Source organism: Malania oleifera, chromosome 5 (assembly GCF_029873635.1).
Source record: "Malania oleifera isolate guangnan ecotype guangnan chromosome 5, ASM2987363v1, whole genome shotgun sequence".
Taxonomy (NCBI): domain Eukaryota; kingdom Viridiplantae; phylum Streptophyta; class Magnoliopsida; order Santalales; family Ximeniaceae; genus Malania; species Malania oleifera.
In genome coordinates, this window is record NC_080421.1 from 57,663,481 (window position 1) to 57,681,546 (window position 18,066).

Genomic DNA, 18,066 nt, shown 5'->3' on the forward strand with positions numbered 1-18,066 from the left:
CTTCAACTTGCAAACATATAATCTGTGTATATGATTATTTGGTTGTTGAAAGTTTGCTGCATATTGGAATTTTTGCTAAAATACTGATTTTGTTCATATTTGAAATCAAGAAACTGTATTGGTTGTTTGATTGGATAAATTCCGAATATTGAAATTTGAGAACACAACTGGGATAAACATTGTGAATTTAATTATCTCATTGAAGGTATATTGCAGGGTATTTGAGATCAATCTTCTGAAATCCTTTCTTGATGTTTTTCATTGAAATATACAGCTAATCTTACATATCGTTTATCCATAGAATAATTGATATTAAAAGTTGGGTTGTGATATTATTGGTATTGTGATTGTCATCAAGTTAAATTGGAAAGGGATTGTGTGATTGTAGTCATACTAAATTGAAAAGGGTTATACTTAATTAAAGAGTTTATAAAAAAAATTTTAAAAACCCAATTCACCCCCCTCTTAGGAAGTACACCTTTAATTTCAATTGGTATCAAATCCCTAGGTTGTAGTAAATATTAAACTAGAAGCTACATAAAGATCCCTATTGCACACATTGGTGTATCCCCTTTTGGTGAAGGCCAATTCTCATGTAGACCACCCATCTTCTGCGGTGTAAATTACACCTTCTAGAAAAAGCGAATGAGAATATTTTTGCAAACAATGGATGAGAAGGTATAGAAAGTAGTCACACATGGTGACCTCATCCGCACTAAAAATGTAGATAACAAGGAAATACCTAAGGAAGAAAAAGAGATGACTGACAATGATTTGAATATGCTGCAGATAAACTCTACTGCAATGAATGCACTATATTGTTCCTTAGATGTCAATGAATTGAGTAGGATCATGGGATGTAAATTAGTTAAAGAAGTCTGGGATAAACTTGAAGTTGCTTACAAAGGAATGGTTGACGTAAGAGATAGTAGAATTGACATGCTCACTGGCGAGTATAAGGCATTTAGGATTGACCCTGAAGAGACCAATACTAGTCTATGTTGACTCTACGAGTCCAATTCGGTTTTGATAATGACAAATCACTTGGTATTTGATATGTGCATTGAGTTTGTGAAAAGGAACTATATTAAGCATGCACGGAAGGAAAACAAGTCATGGAAGCCTTAAAGTAAATCATACATATCTTGGCAAGATCCATGGAACTCAAGGAGTATGAGAATTAAGATGCAAGCCACAAAGTTCAAGAACATATTGGGAATGGGTATTTAGAACTCATGTATTTATATTTTCATATGATTTAATTTGAGTCTCAACATATACCTTAGAATGAATTTAGAACTCATGCATTTCATGAACATCATTAGGGGACATTCATGGACTTAGAAATAATGTCAAAACCCTAGAAAATGTTTTTAAAAAAGAGCCAAGAAAGAAAACAAAACAAATTTTTGAACTCAAAAGTAAATATGCAGAAATTGGGAACTTCAGATGACTGAACTTTAAGTTCGGTTGATTGAAGAATTTCCTCAGACATCTGAAGAATAAGGTTAGTCATCTAAAGATTTATGGGTGAAAAATAGAAAGTGGCAGAAGCACCTCAGATGACTAAACCTTGACCTCAGTCGTCTAAACTCGACACTTTGGTCGTCTGACCCTTGACCTCGGTCATCTAACCCTGTGTCCAGGTTATTTTTTGAAGGATAAAAATGACTTCAGTCGTCTGGGCCCTTGACCTTAATCGTCTGAACTTGAGGGGTAAGATTAAAAATGTAATTTTTATTGAGCAAACACGCGAGCTATCTTATAACGCAATGGTTGAGATCAATTCTAAGGGTAAGACGCTATTTATACTTCATATCTAAACCCTAGTACTACAGAGGAAAAGAAAAACATGAAAAGCTAACACACACAAGAAGAGAAGAACACATCTTGTTTAGAAACTTGAGCTGATTGTGATACGATTGCTTGCACTTCAACCGATATTCATCTTCTTTGTGCTAATCAACTCAGAAAAACAAAAGGGATCTTACTCATACATCTTTCGTTGATCTTGGTATTAAGGTTTGATTAATCCATTTAGTTTTATCAAGCGATTCTACTACCAGCATCTGTTTTTGAACATTCTTAGAGGAGTTTGATATTAAGTTTTTCCTCATTCATATAAAGATTGATTTTGATACGTTCATTACTTGAGAAAGGTTTTAGAAATTGGTTGAATCAAGAGTATATTTATTTTTCATAGAGCTTATCGTTGCAAAGTCCATTTTTGAATATTTGATAAGAGGTTGATTTGTGTGTGCATATAGTAAATCATTTTTTAGAAGAGCTTTAGTTATAGATTAAACACTTTTGGTTCAAGTGAGTTCTTCATTCAAAGAATTGATAGTTTTCAATATAACAAATCTACTTATTTGAAGATCCTTAGTGTTTATATCTCTATATATATATATATATATATATATATATATATATATATATATATATTGAAGGATATTTTCTAAAAATCATGTATTAAGTTTTTGATCCTTGGTATGCTCATCATATAGATACATATATATATATATATATATATATATATATATATGTATATATATATACATTAGGGCAAATACTACCAAGATCACATTGAGATTGGAATCTTGAGAGAAATATTGTTTTTGACAAAGTGTGTGTCAAATCTTTGCAATCTTCAAAAATGTTTTTCTATTCAGAGATTTAACTTAAGTTCTCCAAAGTAGTGATTTATATAAATATTTTTGGTAGATTTGATAAAAACAATTTTGTGTGTGGAAGTATATCATACATAAATGATTTAATCATTTCATACATTCTGAACTTCAAGTTACATCATATTTTAACGTATTAGGAATTTGAATTGTACTCATTAGCTTTTGTTGGAAGCAATTTTGAGTGTTTTACAGATTTATTGTATTCACGATTCGTCTTCTGAACCAGGGTTTGAGGAGATAGTTGTATCTCTTTTAAGCAGCAGAGTAGGAGGGAATTGTAGCTCTTGTAAGCAGCGGATTGTAAAGGAAGCTCCATCCCAATTTAATGAGTAGGGATTTTAGTCAAATCCTTGAGTGAGTTGCTCAAGGCGAGGACGTAGGTCGAGTTGGCTAAACCTCGAAAAAATTGCGTTTGTCCTCTCTCTTACCTTAACTATTTACTTTTTGCATTACATTATATTATTTGCATTACATGTGGATGTTGAATTACTTTACACACAATTAATTGGGTAAAAGGAACTCAATGATAAAATCAATTTAAGTTAGTCATAAATCCCAGCAATTGATTTGGTAAATATACAAATAGGGATTAAGTGGTATGTAGGTTCAAAGAATTTTTAAAATACCCAATTCACCCCCCCCCCCTCTAGGGATTACACCTTAGTCAACATTTGGTATCAGAGAGGGTTTATGTAGATTTAATAGTCAATTTGTAAAAAGATCACATGACACATATCAATGCAACTCCATTCGGTGAGGGACGAACTTATCTTAGTCCTCCAATATTTTGCGATGAAAATTTTTTAGCCTGGAAACTAAAAATGAGTGTTTTTGTAAAATCAATGGACTGGAAGACCTAGCAAGTAATAGTTAAAGGAATTTGTCTGTCTATAAATGAAAATGATACTAGTTTAATGCATGCGAATTCAAATGCCATGGATATGCTTTATCGTGCTTTAGATTCTAACATTCTTCATGAATTTACAGCATGTACATGTGCAAGAGACATATGGAAAGAACTTGATAGGAAGTATGGAGAAACCTAGGAGAAAGAAACCACCACTCTAGAAATGTCAAGTTCAAATGATCAAGAGGTTGCAAATTGTAAAAAAAATGAGTTAGTCAAGGAGGAGGTATATGCAACTTAGCCTAGTTCATATAATGATTCTTTTATTGATTTATGTGATGATTTTTGTGATAAATCTTGCTATAAATCTGATGAAAAATCATGTGATGAATCCTGCATTATATTATGCAATGAATCATGTGTTAAATCATATGCAGATAATTCTAATATTTATTCATGCAGTGTCCCTTGTGACAATATTGCTATTGATGCATGCAAAAATTCAAATGATGGATATTATAACAAGTCTTGTAATGAAACATGTGTGGAATCGTCTGTTAAAAATTTCGTTTATAAAGTGTGGAATGATTCATATGATGTTTATTGTGATAAATTTTGGGTTGAATCACGTGTTGAACCATGTAATGACAGCATGTCTTCAAATCTAGAAAAAACTTTAGTTAAAATGCATAAGCTTCTAGCTAGGATATCTGAGAAAAAAATGTGGTTGAAATATGAAAATGGAAGGATAGCAAAACAATTTAAGGAATTAAAAGATTATCATGCTATTATAGAAAAGAAGAAAATCATGAAGATTCTGAAGATCACCTGTTTAGATAATGTTAGAATTGGTGTATTCCCAAGAGGGGGGGTGAATTGGAATTTTAAACTTTTCTCCTAGGTTAAATCAGAGATCAATACGATTTAGCTACCTAGGGTCTTTCTATACAATCCCAAATGTGCAAGTAGATATAATGTATAGAAATTTAAATCATGTGCATCATTCACACCATAACATACACGTGCGGTAAATATAAAGTGCGGAAATATAAACAAACGCATGATATGTTATCGGGGGCCAACTATGCCTACATCCCCACCTCTAGCTCACAAGCCTGAGGATTCCACTAAAGGCTCACTTAACAAGTGGATCGGCACTGATTAAAATCAGGTCAATTAATACAGGGCTGACCTCAACCTTTACAACCAGGTCAATTAGCAGGACTAACCTCAACCTACACCTTAACATGATGGTGCACCTAACTTTTCTAACAGGATCTAAGCCAATCTATGACTATTTCAAAAGGCTAGTCTCCCTCTTCAGGCCCATGCCTAGAATACAAAAAATATGAATTTATGTACACGGAAATGTTCTTCTCAACTAAGAAGATTATGTACTACAATATGCGCAATATCTAATCAATGCACCTCTAGTATATATGAACTATAAGCTTGGTGCTCTGCGTGTGCAATCAACACTCGGGCTTATGGATAATCTTAAATATGCACAAGAGTGTATAAATAAGTTTTATTTGAAACACAATATAAAATATCTCAATGCAAGCTTAGGGTTTCAAAGACACTGGAAATATTATTCAAACAAACTCAAACATATTTTCTCAAATTGTATCAGGCACAAAAGTTGTTTGAAAACAAGTTTTGTAAAATGTTTTGCACACAAAAATATAGCTATAGGAATCTTACAATGACAATGCAAAGATCCTTAAGCTTCTGAGTTTATCCCAACACAAGATTTATCATATTCAAATCTGTGGGATAAACTTTGCTAAACTCCCCAAAATCAATATCAAATATTCAAGCAAGACAATGGGAGTATTAGCTATCTCTAATAACCAATGACACAACATAAAACTCTCACCAAGCTAAGATGTATCAAAGGAATGAATGTGTGAGAGTAGTTGAAGTGGAATAGGCAAAAATAGGTTTTTGAGATTGAGAGGATTTTTCACTAATCGTATTGCTAATCTCTTACTAATTGTTGGAAATGAAGCCCTATATATAGAGATAGGAAAAATTATAACCGTTAGGACATATAGGGTATTATTATATTTGTTTTAAAACATTTTAACACCATTAACCCTATTTAAAAAATTAAACCGTGGTAAAAAATTCAAGGTAACCCGAGAGCACCGGTCGACCAGGATGGGTTCGGTCGACCGAAGTTCTTATGGCTCAGTCGACCGGGCCAAAAATGAACTGTAGGTACGGTCAACCATACAAGTATGTTGGAGGCTATTTTTCCAATGTCCAAGGTTCGATCGACCAGGGTGAAAATGAACTAACTGGTCAGTCAACTAGGGCATTGGATTCTCACACATGGGAACTCGGTCGACCAGGTTGGTGCGGTACAAAAATTGCTCGATCGACTAGGAAGTCAAACTGTTGACTTCAGGGTGGTTCGATAAACCTGGGTCAAATAAACTATCATGGCTTGGTCGACCAGGCTGTGGTCAACCAGTTGACCCAAACCGTCTTCTGTCGATCGGGGGCAGAATGAACTACACAGGTCGGTCAACTGAAAGTGCTCATTTTGTGTATTTCGGTCTTGTTTCATTACACATTCACCTTATTCAAGTTTCTAACACATACAAGTGCAATGGTGAGTGTGCTAGGGTCTTTTCTAGGTCCTTTTGAAGGCACCGAAATAATCTGGTGTCGGTCGATTAAAGGGTGTTCCCTAAGGTCTTTCTATGGTTATTTGCTTTTCAGGAGATGTGTAGGGACCTAGAGTCATTCTGCGGTCTTTAAGATTTGTAGTTCTACATGCATGATATGCACCAATTATTACCATTCCTACTTAAATATTACAGACCCGAATAGAAATTACAACAAATAAATTATAACTAGGGTCTTTAGGGTCTTCATTTTCCTATGGGTCTCCGAGTGCCATCTTATGATAGCGCTAAGATAAATCTACACATCAACTCAACAGATATTAAATACCTAAGTATTTGTCATAATCAAAATAGGGTATGACCCATAGAGTCAACAGATATAAAAATAGATGAACATGCTGAAGATAGTTTAAATAAACCCTTAGAAGTTAAAAGAAACTATATTTCTAAAATGGGCTCGAATGCATCTCAAAAATTCCATAGCTATGCCACATTAAGTAAGAAAGAGAAGAAATAAGCATACTTTCCCACGAATATACAAAACTTGCTTGTTTTGTAAAATGAAAAGGCATACCCGATATAAGTGTCCACTTAGAGGTGTTTGAGACAAAGACAAGAAAATGACTTGGGTAATCAAGAAAGGTTCAAATTGGAATCACATGACCATTTAATTCTTTCCTTATTCTTAGGACTAGTTACAGGGTTGTGATGATTAATAGGCTTGGGATTAGTATATGCTTAGAATGTAAATCTTTGTATGTGTATCTACTACACTATTATTATACTAAGAATCCTGCGAGGAAGTTAAATCAATATGATTCTTTAAGCAATATATCCAATCTAATTACCTAATGCTCTTATATCGTAATGATTGGGTGAAATGTAAAAACATTGAATAGTAGGCAAATCTAGATGTATTCAAGGTGAAGGTTGAGAGATTAACTGCTAGACTATCAAGAACCTAATATCCTTGCAATGAGCAACAAAAATCATAACATTAAAAAATAAATCCACTTCCAAAAATGGAAAGCATTGATGTTCAATAAATAATTCTTAGTGCTTAACACATGCTTAAATATTAAAATCCTAAGTTAAGCACATCATGTCCATTGCATAAGACTGAGTCTTAGGAATAAATCGTATATTAAAAATCATCTAATCCAAAACTCACTTTTGGAGCCTCAAAGGATTAAAATCAGTCATCATTTTAGCCACAAGCACTAATAATAATAAATTCCATATATATCAAGTGCTTATTAAAAAGAGATCCCGTTATAATCAAATCAAAGCATTCTCTAAGGGAATCAAATTATTTACCAAGACTATTTTAATAAATATTCACATTGTTCTTAAAACGTGAAAATCCCTAAGTTTGATTTGTGATTAAGCAATATCCTCCACAAGAAATCTTTACCATACCATGATCATATCTGATAAAGATTCATCCATTATAGGCTCGTACCCTGGCTTAAAATTGAAGACATACTTATAAGGTACCGTCCAATAATTGGGTAATAAAAAATACCCAAAGAGCAGTATTCAAACATTAATATTCACCAAAATTGCTCTTTATCTAAGTAGTTGGATATGTTTGCTTTCATGAACTATTTTGAACATTGTCCACTTAAAATGAATGCTCTTCCGAACTTAATGATAATTAAATTGTTAAGAGTATTTGCAAAATCTCACTTCAAAAACTCTAAAACTTCAAGTCAAATCTATTAGAAGAGTTTGAATGTGTCAAATGGCTAAGCTATATGCTATAGGTTTCAATCTATATGATAATGCAAATGACTAGGAAACCTATGCGTTGAGATCCATAAGTCAAGAAGCAATATAGGCTTGTGACCCTGAAGTACAATTGTTAATGACTTTTTTGTCTTCTAAGCTAAAGCAGGTAAAGTAAAATATAAATCATTCAAAATCTTAGAACACTCGGTTAAATTGGTGAAGAATGATTATAAGGAAAAGACATAAGAATATGATAAGTGCATAACTGAAGGGGAGCAAATTAGCTTGAAATATTATGGCCCTAAAACATAAGCATAATCACATTTAGTATCATATTTTGTATGTACATCTGGCATCAAATCATGAATGGTATGTTTCTTGTGCGCATATATGATACAACATGTAAACCACATGATTTCTTTTTAAAACTATACTGAACTAATCTTGTTGCATGCTTGAAAATACTTAGGGGAGCTGAGCTCCATTTCTAGAGAAAGAGTGTAAAGAACTCATGTGCATCATAGTATCACTCTAGTTGGTCTAAAATATTTTACAATGATTGCTTATATGGCTTTGAACTAGTAGTAAAATTAATCCTTGATAAGTATAAGCATTTCATTTCATCTATGCAAGTATTCAAATTCATAGGGGGAGCATCTGAAAATTACTTCTTATCTTATTATGCTTATCAATATGTCTTGTGCTTAGATGTGCAGTGAACTTTCTATAGCATGCACTCAATTATGATGATTCTATTGAATATGCAAAATGAAAAATATATTGCTTTGCCGAAAATTGTTTGAGTTAACCATATGATCTTGTCTTGAAATGCTTTGATATTATTAGGATCAGTATGGTTAGTTTTTATGGTTATAATTCTTTTCAAAATGTACTTAAAGCAAATATATATAGCTCAATGTGTTTTGAGGATCCAAAAGATGAGAGATATGTATTAGAGTAAATTTGTGATGAGAACTAAAGGGGGAGAGATACTTTCCTGAGCTAAAATAAATATAGTTGCCAAGAATTATATTAGATGACATAATTCAATGGGAGCAACATCATTTAAAGATGTAGTCACTTGGTATCAAATCAATCAACTTTTACTATCACATTAATTCACATTTGGTATCAAATCAATCAAAATTTGTTCTCATTTGATATAACATTAGTCCATATTTGGTATCACATCAATCAATATTTGGTATCCTCATATAATCGTTGAAACTTATGCATTAGCAAGGGGGATGGTTGATGTAAAAAGGGGAGAAATAAAGTCAATTAAAAATCTAATGGTTGAACAAGCTTACAACTTTAAGATTTCTAAGGGGAGAAGAACATAAGGTTATGCCCATTCATGTCTTATTATTGTACACCTTTTTGTTGATGTCAAAAGGGGGAGGAGAATGAGCAAAAATTGTTATTAATGTTATGCAAAAGGGGAGAAGGATAAATACTTTGTGTATGAACATGAGCATATTGTCATTCATTGAATATTTGTTGCATTAATTAAGGGGGAGCATTGTTAGGCGTAACCCATTATATATTTTTTTCTCGTGTATTTGTTATCATCAAAAAGGGGGAGATTGTTGACTCTACGAGTCCAATCCGATTTTGATAATGACAAATCACTCGGTATTTGATATGTTCATTAAGTTTGTGAACAGGAACTATATTAAGCATGCACGGAAGGATAACGAGTCATAGAAGCCTTAAAGTAAAGCATACATATCTTCGCAAGATCCATGGAACTCAAAGAGTACGAGAATCAAGATGCAAGCGGTAAAGTTCAAGAACATCTTCGGAATGGGTACTCAGAATTCATGTATTTACATTTTCGTATGATTTAATTTAAGACTCAATATATACCTTAGAATGACTTTAGGACTCATGCATTTCATGAACATCATTAGGGGACGTTCATGAACTTAGAAATAATGTCAAAACCTTGAAAAAAATTTTATAAAAGAGCCAAGAAAGAAAGAAAAACAGATTTTTAAACTGGAAAGTAAATATGCAGAAATTGTGAACTTTAGAAGACTAAACTTTAAGTTCGGTTGACTAAAGAATTTCCTCAGACATCTAAAGAATAAGCTTAATCGTCTGAAAATTTATGGGTGAAAAATAGAAACTGGCAGAAGCACCTCAGCTGACTGAACCTTGACCTCGGTCATCTGAACTCGACACTTTGGTAGTCTGACCCTTGACCTCGGTCGTCTGACCCTGTGTCCAAGCTATTTTTTCAAAGGATAAAAATGACTTCAGTCGTCTGGTCCCTTGACCTCAATCATCTAAACTTGCAGGAAAGATTAAAAATGTAATTTTTATTGAGCAAACAAGCGAACTATCTTATGATCCAACGGTTGAGATCAATTGTAAGGGTAAGACACTATTTATACTTTAAATCTAAACCCTGGTACTATAGAGGAAAAGAAAAACGTGAAAAGCTAACACACACAAGAAGAGAAGAACACATCTTATTTAGAAACTTTAGATGATTGTGATACGAATGCCTGCACTTCAACCGATATTCATCTTCTTTGTGCTAATCAACTCAAAAAACCGAAAGGGATCTCACTCATACATCTTTCGTTCATCTTGGTATTGAGGTTTGATTAATCCATTTAGTTTTATCAAGCGATTCTCCTGTCAGCATCTGTTTTTGAACATTCTTAGAGGAGTTTGATATTAAGTTTTTCCTCATTCATATAAAGATTGATTTTGATACGTTCATTACTTGAGAAAGGTTTTAGCAATTGGTTGAATCAAGAGTATATTTATTTTTCATAGAGTTTATCATTGTAAAATCCATTTTTGAATATTTGATAAGAGGTTGATTTGTGTGTGCATCTAGTAAATCATTTTTGAGAAGATTACCACTTGAGAAGAGCGTTAGTTATAGATTAAACACTTTTGGTTCAAGCGAGTTTTTCATTCAAAGAATTGATAGTTTTCAATATAACAAATTGTTAGCTTTATCGTGATCCCAAGAGGGGGGGTGAATTGGTATTTTTAATTTTTAAGCTCTAGGTCAATCACCTAACACTAGTATATTCACAACCCTATGGTCAATCTAGTGCAAGTAATGTAAATGTATACCAGAAAGCATATAAAGCAATTTAATCAAACAAACATGCACCAGAAAGCAGTAAAGTAAGGGTGACACATAGAGATGTTATCGAGGTTCGGCCAATTGCCTATGTCCCCGCCTTGGCTAACAAGCACAAGGATTTCCACTATAACTTGCTCACTTAAAGGGTGGAGCACCACCTATACAAACCAGGTCAATTAGCACAGGGCTGACCTCAACCTTTACAACAATCCTTACAAGACTGGATTACCGCCCCCTCAAGCCACGCCTAGAAACACTCAGATTTACAAAAAAATGGTACAATGAAATAGTACTTTCACGTAAAGCAAATTTGTACCCAAATAATACGCTCAATCAAATACGCATCAATAGCATGGATATAGTGTAAGCTCAGTGATGTAAGATTTGTTCTATCAATACTCAACATAGTATAGTTAATATAAAGCTCAAGAGTATTCAACACAATACGATCAGTATGATGCTCAAGAATAATCAACACAAGCAGTGGCTTGGAATCTAAACAGAATATTTCAAAAAAACATCAATATTCCAAGTATACTAGATAGATAATCAAACTAGTTTCAGAATGGTTTTCTTCAATGAAATAAGCGCAAAGCTAGTTTGAAAAGATTGCTAGCTTGTTTGAAAAATTCTTTGCACACAAAAAACAAAGCTCTTGGACACTTGCAATGGAATGCAAATATCCTAAGCTTTCTTGGTTTAATCCCACACAAGATTTATAAAGGAGAAATTTGTGGGATAAACCTAAGCTATACTCCCAATAAAATTAATTTTAGCACACACAACAATGGGAGTATTAGCACAAAGCAACAATCACATAAACAAAGATGGAACTCTCACACTCTCGGATTTTATCAAAGGGATGCAAATTTGAAAGTGTTAGGGCACAAAATGGATTTTCAAGAGAGAGAGAATTTTTTGCTAGTCACTTTTCTTAATTACCTATTAATTAAGCAAATGGACTCACATTTATAGCCAGGTAAAAAATTATTACCGTTCGAGATATAATGGACATTATTAAAAAGTCTCAAAAGATTAAAATTCAATTAGCCCAAAATAACCCTGTTTTACCGTGGTTAATTTATTTTAACCGACTAGAGTTCGGGTGGCTGAACCGAGGTTCGGTCGCTCGAACAGACACAACAATAAAAGTGTTATGGGCTAATTCGGTCACCCATGTCTTGGTTTGACAACCCGAACAAAAGTCAAAAATATTTGTTTGTAGGTTCGGGTGCTCGGCCTTGGGTTTGGTTAACCGAACTAACCCATTCAGTTGTCTGAGCCATTTTTTGAACTGAGGTGGTCGATCACCCGAGTTGGTGGGATGTTCTACTCGAGGCGTTCGGGCGCCTGAGGAAAATATGCACAATTATGGTTCGGTCACCTAAGGGTCGGTCAACATTTTGACCTTCAAGGTTCGGGCGCCCAAGGAGTTTTGTACTCCAAAGGTTCAGTCGCCCGACCCCTCTTAGATTACTTAGATATGATCAATTTCAGTACAATTATTTCATACTCATATTTTATGCAATGTGTGTGTGTGTGTGTGTGTTGGAGCCTAGGGTCTTGCTATGGTCTTAGTTGAGCTTACACTATATCTTGTATGCATGATGTGCATGTGATAAGCATACATCCACATGCCTAAGTTACTATTACAAATCCATATTATTATAGACCGATATGAATTTCAATTACAAATTACAAATCTTCACGGTCTTCTTGTTTCCTCAAGTGTCCTTACTTGGAATATTAATTTGAACATGCACAAGCACTTGTCAATCATCAAATATTAGTATTTGTTATTATCAAAACCGGGTGTGACCTATAAGGTCAACAAAAATCTACTTATTTGAAGATCCCTAGTTTTTATAACTCTATATATATATATATATATATTGAAGGATATTTTCTGAAAATCATCTATTAAGTTTTTGATCCTTGGTATGCTCATCATATAGATACATATATACATTAGGGCAAATACTACCAAGATCAAATTGAGATTGGAATCTTGAGAGAAATATTGTTTTTGACAAAGTTTGTGTCAAATCTTTGCAATCTTCAAAGATGTTTTTCTATTCAAAGATTTAACTTAAGTTCTCCAAAGTAGTGATTTATATAAATATTTTTGGGAGATTTCATAAAAACAATTTTGTGTGTGGAAGCATATCATACATAAACGATTTCATCATTTCATACATTCTGATCTTCAAGTTACATCACATTTTAATGTATTAGGAATTTGAATTGTACTCATTAGCTTTTGTTGGAAGCAATTTTAAGTGTTTTATAGATTCATTGTATTCACGGTTCGGCTTGTGAACTGGGGTTTGAGGAGAAAGTTGTATCTCTTGTAAGCAGCAGAGTAGGAGGGGGTTGTACCTATTGTAAGTAGCGGATTGTAAGGGAATCTTGGTCCCAATTTAAGGACCAGGGATTTTAGTGAAATCCTTGAGTGGGTTGCTCAAGGCGAGGACGTAGGCCGACTTGGCTGAACCTCGTAAAAACTGTGTTTGTATTCTCATTTCCCTTAACTCTTTACTTTCTGCATTACATTATATTATTTGCATTGTATGTGGATGTTGAATCACTTTACACACAACTAATTGGGCAAAAGGAACTCATTGATAATATCAATTTAAGTTAGTCATAAATCCCAACAATTGATTTGGTAAATATTCAAATAGGGATTAAGTGGTAAACAGGTTTAAAGAATTTTTAATAATGACAAAACACAATTATCTCATATGTGCATTGAGTCTTTTAGTAGGATCATTACTTTGCACGCACGAATGGTACGAATGCTATGGAAGCCACGAGGAACTTGAAGCGCATACGACCTGGCATACTCCATGAAATTAAAAGAGTAAAAAGATGAAGACACCTCAGATTTTCAGTTGTAATGTGTGTTTAGTCTCACTTGTATTTACATATTTCATAAGATATAGTTGGAAGCACAAATATAGCCTAAACTGACCTTAGGACTTATGCATTTTGTGAAAATTCATTTATATTAGTTCTAGATTGGATGGAATTTTAGAGACAAATTTTTTTCCAAATTATAAAGGCCTCGTCGACAAACGTCCTAGCCTCGTCAACAAAATCATAAGGCCACTCGGTGACGAGTTACTGTACATGTCAATGAGAAAATACCAAGAGCTCAAAAATTTTAGATAGTCCTCCCGTCGACGAACTCATGTTCTCGTCGACAAATGAGTGTTGAGCACTCGTCGACGAGCGCATTCTCTCGTCGATGAGTTCCTGGTGCAAAACGGCGGTTCAACGCAGACACGGACATAAATACTTTATTTTAAATGATCCAATGGTCAGGAATTGATCCAATTCCGAGAATACATGTTTAAACACTCCCAAAACCCTAGGAGAAAATAACAAGAAAAGAAGATATCACTTTCAGCATACTTTTGAGAACTTTTGCTTCCTTTGCCTTCACTCTATCAAGTTCAAACATATTTTGGGCATTCACTTAGCTTCACAAAGGGCATTCACGAACACATCTAGCTAAGCACGTTTGATATTGAGGTTTGATATACAAGCTTTTATATTTGGGAATTTAATCTTCATTGTAAAAGTTTTTCTTCTTTCATATTTTAATTGAATATTTTATTAAGAGAGCAAGAACCCTAAGTTTCATATCTTTGTTTGAAAAATCTTGTGGGAGAAGTTCATTCTAGGACTTTAAATCTTTGAAGCATTCTTATATTATTTTTATTCAAAGATTTAACATTCTTTTATTCGTGTCAAAAGTTATTTAAGAAAACCCTAGATCTCCAACACATATTATTTAAAAAATCAATTTTTGGAGATATATTGCATTGGGTGTAGATCTTTGAGAAAACTTATCATATATATTTTTATATACAAAGACTATATATTTGATTATTGCAAAAATATTATTGAAAACATCACATACACTCATTAAGCTTCAAGTTATATCCTATGAATGTGTTTAAGAATTTATTGTACACATTAGCTTGCTAAGAAGCATTTAAGTTTAAGACTAAGGTGTAGTCCCAAGAGGGGGGGTGAATTGGGTTTTTAAAAGTTTCTTTTAACTCTTTTTACAAATTCCCAACTTATTGTATCTATAGTAATTACACAAGAATGATTTGATTTTCAATTCTTAATTAAGACAATCACAATCCACATTCAATCAATGAATTGATTTAATCAATATCAACACAAGCCAATAATTCTTAATGTAATACTTTCAACAATTTCAATCAACACCCAAGCAACCAACCAATTTAGCAATCACAAGTTACCAACACAAAAGTTACCGCAACACTTTAACAATTCAGCGTTTAAATAACTCAAAGTAGAGTTTGATAAAGGCCATGTATTAATGGAGTTTATGCACTTCCTTTTAACCAAGGTTTCCAGAAATGGTTAATCAATGTACTTCCTTTAAGGTTTCCCCAAAATATTAATCAACGTACTCCCTTAAATTAAAAGTTTTCTCAATCTCAATATTTCAGCTTCCTGCACTTAAATACACAACCACACAATTTATCTATGCTAAAAAATTAAAGAGTAAGGGTAAAGAGTGAGACCGAGTTTTTTACGAGGTTTGGTTATACCTGCCTACGTCCTCGCCTTAGGCAAGACCACCTATGGATTCCACTATAATGCTCCTTTATGGGCGAAGCAAACTGTTACAATCCCTCTTTCAATTAGGGTGGAGCTTCCTCTCCAAGTGATACCCCACGCTTAGTACAATGATCCAATAACCCTGAACCATCAAGAAAACAAGGAAACAAGAAAGAATTCTTGTGTACAAGAGATACTCTCTGATAGAGCTAGTTAGTACAATATTAAGCACATCTAATCAATACTTCAAAGTAAATATCAAATAAGAATGAATTTGAAGCTCAAAGAATATGTCAGCGAGATTCTTCCTTTGATTTGAATCAGAACTCAGAAGATTTGCTTTTAAATTAGTGATCAAAGACTCACTATATCTCAGAAAAATTCAGCAATATTATGAGTGCAAGAGGGTTTTGAGAGAGTATGAGCAATTCTTGGTATATAATTTGATTTGAGAAACCATGTATTTATAGGCTTAAAAAGGTATAAATTCTTGTTGCCCAAGTTACTTGGAGTGTTTCCTAAGTTTATATGAAGTTTGGGGCACAAGCAACTCAAATTTGAAATTTTAAAACACTTTAAAAGCTAGTCGTTTATGAAGGTCAGTCGCCTACACCAATCGTGGTTAGTCGCCTAACCTTTGAACACTGTATTTTTCTTTTCAGTTCAAAATAGGGTCAGTCACCTGAGGTGTCAGGGATCAGTCGTCTGATCCTTCACTGCCTGTTCAAAGTCAATTCAAGAAATTTGTCAGTTGCCTGACCGAGCACAGGTCATATGCTCGAACAGATAAAAATGTTGTTTTTGAGTTTGTTTCCAAAGAGCCTTAGCCATCTTGCTTTGATACTTTTAAGGATTATTTTTTGAGGTTTTCAAAGTAAGGTCTCTAAGTCCATATTAACCCTTAGTGAGCTTCAAAGCATTCAAAATGATATTTAAAGTGAAGAACTTACATAAGACCATAAGACTTCCTAAGGACTTTAAAACTCTCTAAACTTGAAATCTTCATGTATGTCATTGCTTTGAATCATCTTTGCCTTGAGCTTGAGTATTCTTTAAGCTTCATATGTCTTGACCATCTTTGACCTCTTTGAGCTTTCATTTGATCACCTTGTGAATGAAGTACAGCTTTATGGTACTCGTGATCTTTGGACTTTCAATTCTTGAACCTTTTGAACTTGTCATACGAGGTTTCCTAAAATATCATCATTTAAACCATAACTTTTTAAATTAACCTTCATTTGTTATCATCAAAACAAGCTTCGAAAGCCATGTTAGGCCAACAATCTCCCCCTTTTTGGTGATGACAAATAAGGAACAAAGATGAGAGAACCTTGATAAGGCTCCCCCTTACAATAAGCATACTTTTAACAATATGTATAAAAAATGATGATTTCAAATATAAGTTCAAAAATCAAAATGTCATAATCAAGTATTAGTGCATTATAGCTCTTTTCAACATACTAGTATTAAGATCATGTTTCAAGTCATTATTTTAAAGTGTTATCTCAAACAGATGGCATTATAGCTTATCACATTATATAGTTACTTATGCTCATATAGTTGTTTATATCCTCATTTGTGCTCTCTCCCCCATGCTATGTAATTGTTTTCCATTCTGTCTTGTTTGTTAAGATTAAGTGTTCTCATGTTTGCTATGCTCTCATGTTTGTCAACATTATGTGTTCTTATGTTTTCCATGCTCTCAAATTTTCTCTCTAAGATATCTCTCCCCCTTTGGCATCAATGAAAAAGAGATAAGTAGCATAGTCACAGGGATTCTTAGAATAGAACACAATAATAAGCATAGTCAAGTAGAGCATTACAGAGTGTAAAAAGTCATAACGATAGGGACTTACAAGTCAAACCAAAAGAAAAACAACAAAAGTGCAAAGCCAATACATAGATATAACTATAATACAACACAAAATGACAAATAGATCAATCATCGTCAGAAGCATTAGCATCATCAGTGGCATCATCTTCTTCTTCAGTACCCTTTTCACTTCCTTCTTCAGATTTTCTATCAGATGAATCATCACTATAAGGGGCAGAGCTGGTATTTATGGGATCAACACTCCGAGAAGTACTAGCCCTATACTGCTCTATGCAAGTAAGGTGTTGGTCAAGTGAGGAGCAAGTAGTGTTGAGTGAGGATACGTTCTCTTGAAGTGACTAGAGGCCTGAACGCATGTCTCTGCTAAATGTAATAAACTCATGGTGGAAGGGTACAAACCAAGGAGGAGTGTTAGATGTAGGTCTTTGTTGCTGATCTGGAGGTGGAGGTACAACTGCTGGCTTTTGTGGTCTTCCTCCTTTCAAAAACCAACCTTGCTCATGCTTTTCGTATCCCGTTTGCTTTCGGGTTGTAGAATTGAAAAATCGTACCGAGTTCATTTGAGGAACAGCTCGGTAGGAGTAGTGACACTAAGATGTGTAAAGAGGAGG